We start from the raw sequence: 5203 nt of genomic DNA on the forward strand, positions 1-5203 counted from the left end.
CTAACTATAAGCTTTATCAAAGAGGAAAGTCTTAAGCCTACTCTTAAATGTGGAGATGGTGTCTGCCTCCTGAACCCAAACTGGAACCTGGTTCCACAGGAGAGGAGCTTGATAGCTGAACGGGAAGCCAGAGCGGCTCCCATTCTACAGTTATATTTAGTGAGTGAACTACGTACCTAAATACGATCCATAACATTACTGTTAACTGGGGATTCATTTCCCCAAACATAGACTAAACTTCCATCAGAACACACACAAATACATGCATATTATGTACACACACAGTCTGTTGTTTGCATTTTACAAAGGTTACAGCATGTTTGTTTACATATCGACTCATCAGTCCAGAGCACCTGCTGCCATTTTTCTGCGTGTTCTGTGTTCCGACCACTGCGTCTACAGTCCTCAGCGCTGCCCGTTTCTTTGTGCTTCTTCACAAGAGCTTGGACAGCACCTCCAGAAACCCCTGTCTGCCTGGGAGACACCTTACTTATGCAGTGTAACTACTTGGTGTCTTGTTGCTGTGCTCAGTCTTGCCATGGTGTGTGAGTTTTGACAGCAGCCTCACCTTGTTAGCGGAGTTTGGCTAATCATCATCCAGTTCTATTCCTCCTACACAGCTGTTTCTGTTTCACTTAATGATTCTATCAACCTACATATTGAATTTATGATCATTAGCACCTGTTTGGTGTATTTGTTTAATCATACTCCTGACAATATGCATACAAACCCCTGAGCTACACCAAATATTGATTTGATTTTTATTTTTTCTTCTGTTAATTCACTTTGTATTTTGTTTATTTATAACGAATCCATTAACATGTCAAGCATTCTTGCTTTACAGCATTTTTCCACACCTGCCTAAAACATTTGCACAGAACTGTGTGTATAAATGTACTGTACACACACATACATGTTGTCTTAATGTTCATATTACTGTATATTGTATTGACAAACTGTATTTTGATGCTTTGAAAACACTGTTTAAAACAGCAAAAAAAAAATCTTATTTCCTTTTGAAATACATATAACTAAGGAAAATAAGATTTTCATTTTGGTGAAATTCACAAGTATAAGGTATCACACAAGATAAGTTAGACAAGATAAGTGAAAGATTTACTTAAGTCAGTGGCAAAATGCCCCCTATGTGCCACATTATTTAAATTTTATATGTAGCAATAGAAACAGACTATGATACAATATTTTGTGGTCTACTACTTATCTACTTACCTCTTATTTATACATGAGAAATGTTAAGCTGATGATAAAGGTGAATTACTTAATACTTGCTGTACTGGTAAATTGGGTGTTTCATTGTGTTTATTATGTGTTGTCCAGTGAGCTGGTTTATTTGTCACTGTTCAATGATGATCTACAAGACAGTCACAAGTCCTAAAGCTCATCTTAAAAGCCCTGTTTTGTGCAGTTTTGCAGATGATTGAAGAGAAAAGGAAACATGTAAATATTTGATTGTATTATGGAAAGGGAAATACATATTTCTATTCTTCTCACATAGCTTAAATAAAATGCAGCTAATCGCTGACAACTCACATTGCTCTAATGTATTTCCCATTATGGTATGCATCTCCTTAGAAATAAGTGATGATGATGCTATTCAAATGTGACATGCTAATTGGAAAATCTTTTCATTTGAAAATGTTATAAATATCCCAACAAAATAGTAATTAGTAACTGTGGATTTAAAAACTTCAAACTTTCAAACTTGAAAGTAAACTTTTCCTTTAAGACAGTAACCTAACCATTTTTAGGTTGAAGATCACCTGTCTTGCTGTCATGTTAATGTAAGTTTTTTAAAACCCTGGCAGGTAGATCAAGATGTTGTCAGGATGATGGATGAGGAAACCCTGTGTGTGTTTGCCAAAAATTGGATAGGCTCATCCTCAGCAGAAGCATGCAGCAATGCAGAGAAGAAAAAGAACCTTATAGAACGCATACGATCTAAAATGAAACTTCTGGCCAAGCAACAACAAGCTCTCCAAATTGTTCTTGTCCTGGACTTGGTTTGGGAAACAAGAATGCCGCAAGAAAAACAAGAAAATTAGAACTAGGTTGGATGAATTGTCAAGATGGTTATTTCAGGCAGGTAGACGACCAACTGGTGAGTGATTCTAGGAGATGGGAAGAAAATATTCTTTCCCAATGGGAAATCTGCAAAAGGAAGAGTTGGGGACTTTGACTTATGGGCTCAGAGAAGCCCTTAGATGGCACACTCACAGTTGGGAAGTTGTATGATACAACTCGTCATAAAATACTTTGGTTGTACATTTGTTCAAATAAAAGACATGACAAGAGAAAAAAAGACACACAAGTGATGATTCAGGTTTAAGTGACTCATCAGTACAAGCCAAATCAAAAGAGAGATTGCAGATAGTCATGGCCCCCATCTCACCTAACCTTTCTCCCAGATCTTCCTCCCATTCCATGTCACCTCAATGCTCTGTGACCTCTCTGTCCTGGGACGGGCCTTTGTCCAGCTCCAGCCCTTTCATGCATGCAAGTGTAGCACCAACCTTGATTTCCCCTCCAACTTCTCAGACATCTAACCCATCTGTGGCCCAGACATTTAGTCTGTCCCTTGATGAAGAAGTTATTTTCCTTGATGATGATGGAAACATTTCCTTGGATGTTCTCTCTGACACACTGATTTATGAACCTTTCCATGCTTCTGAGCAAAAGGTTTCAGATAATGTTATTGAAGTTTAAGTAATAGAAGACAAGATAGATGAATATGCTACTCAGCAGGTGTATTCCAACCCTGCCTCCAGTACCAGAGACTGCAGTATAATCCAGGAAGTGACAGAAAGTTAGTCTTGCTAACATTAGTTAGATATTTGCCTTTTGTTTAGTAAACTCGAGCACTGGTAGTTCAGTCTGTTGTTCATCACCTCTCACCACCACACAAGCCAGAAGCTGCGAGGGGCTGCTGTCTGTCTGTGTGTTGTGCTGCCAACTTCACATTGGCCTCAGCATCCACCTGAGGAAGACCAGTGAAGAAGCTGCTGCACACACCTGGATTTCCGTCAGTTCACACGTAAACAGATCTTTGTAATAGCTGGCTGCAAATTTCCTAATCTCAGAGGAGTCTGAGAGTGCAGAACCACTGTTAGATCGCAGAGAGTCAACAGTTTATCTCTGTCCATTTTTCCTCTCCAGACCAAAAAAGAACTGAGAGGGGGTATCCATCTGTGTGACGTCAAGGAAGCGTGATCTGACCAGAGCTCTCTGGGCTGCAGTGCCCAGCAGGTTGGCCAGAGCCGACTTTTTAGATTTAAGGGATCTACTAAACCCTGCAGTTCTACCACCTGAGACTCCAGGTCCCTCATAGATCTGGTTACATCTCTAGTGATATCGCGTAAAAAATGCAAGACTTGGGCCAGATAAGAAAGCTTGAACTTGTACCAACATTTTTATTATCAACAGAAATAGACACCACTTAGAATACAAAAGTTTCAAATATTGACAATGTAAACCACCATCGCTCTAATAATTAATGATAATAATTTAGGCTATAATGCTCTAAAATTATACACAACAATGACATTGCAAGTGAACTGCTGACACAACTGTTTAATCTGCGATTTACCAAAATCCCACCACTGTTGAACACAGGTGAAATTAGGTTTACAGATTCTGTGGTTAACCCAAAAGTATTCAAGAGCTGCTCTAAAAGCCTTGTCATGAAGCAGGGCAGTGTTAAAATGCCAATAAGCACTTTGTAGACAGACATTCTTTGTAAAAACAGGGCAAACAAAAAGATAGTGATCTGAGAAGCCCACTGGGTGAATGTGACAGCTTTTAAAAATGCTCATATGGTGTTTAAAAGAGTACAGGTAATCCAGCCTGGCCAGAGATAACACATTGTCTTTACAGTGACTCCAGGTATACTGTCTGTGACTTTTATAAAAAATCCTCCACACATCAGACAACTCATGTGCTTCGGTCAGCTGTCTGAACCTGCGTGATGAAGCAAGATGAGGCTCTTGATGATTCCTATCAAGCTTTGGATTTTCTGTACAATTAAAATCACCTCCTAAAAACAACTACTCATCACTATTCTGGATGATGTCACACAGAACATTAAGCACCGCTAACCTGTCTGCTCCACTGGTTGGTGCATAAACATTAACAAAAACAAGGTTAACATTTTCAAATTGAGCTTTAACAAGTGTAAAGACAATAATACCCAAAAAACAATAATACAAAAACAATACAAGATAAAGAAAAGAAAAGACTAAAATACACGTTTAAGATAAATATAAAATTAGTAAAATAGAATTAAAAAAAGGGATAAAATAAAGTCAAATAAGATCGGGAAAGGCTCTCCTATAAAAGTATGTTTTAAGAAGGGACTTAAAAGAGTTCACTGACTCAGCCGACCTGATTTCCTCGGGCAGGCTGTTCCAGAGCCTCGGGGCCCTGACAGCAAACGCTCTGTCCCCTTTAGTTTTCAGTCGAGACTCTGGAACAGACAACAGACCTCTGCCCGAGGATCTCAAGGTACGTGCTGGTGTGTATGGGACTAAAAGGTCAGAAATATAAATGCTCCGTACTTGTATAGCACCTTTCCAACCACTCAAAGCGCTTTTACACTACATCTGCATTCACCAGTCACACACATTCATACACTGAGCCTAAGTGCTCAAACGGAAACTAACATTCACACCCACTCATACACTGGAGGAATAGCCACCAGGGGGCAATTCGGGGTTCAGTATCTTGCCCAAGGACACTTCGACATGCAACCAGGGGGAGCCAGGGATTGAACCGCCGCCCTTCCGATTAACGGCCAACCCGCTCTACCTCCTGAGCCACAGCCGCCAAGGCGAGAAGCCATGAAGAGCTTTAAAAGTGATCAATAGAATTTTAAAGTCAATTCTAAAACATACTGGGAGCCAGTGTAGTGAAGCTAAAATAGGAGTAATGTGGTCATATTTCTTTGTTCTGGTTAAAAGCCTGGCAGCTGAGTTCTGGACAGTCTGGAGTCGATCAATAGATTTTTGGGTTAAACAGGTGAAAAGGCTGTTGCAATAATCCAGGCGTGATGAAATGAAGGCGTGTAAAATGGTCTCGGTGTCCTTAAAAGTTAACATAGATCGAATTTTTGCTATATTTCTAAGTTGATAAAAACATGATTGAACAAGCTTTGTGGTGTGCTGCTCGAAATTTAAATTACTATCAAACC

The sequence above is a fragment of the Micropterus dolomieu genome, linkage group LG11, assembly GCF_021292245.1.
Source record: "Micropterus dolomieu isolate WLL.071019.BEF.003 ecotype Adirondacks linkage group LG11, ASM2129224v1, whole genome shotgun sequence".
NCBI lineage: Eukaryota > Metazoa > Chordata > Actinopteri > Centrarchiformes > Centrarchidae > Micropterus > Micropterus dolomieu.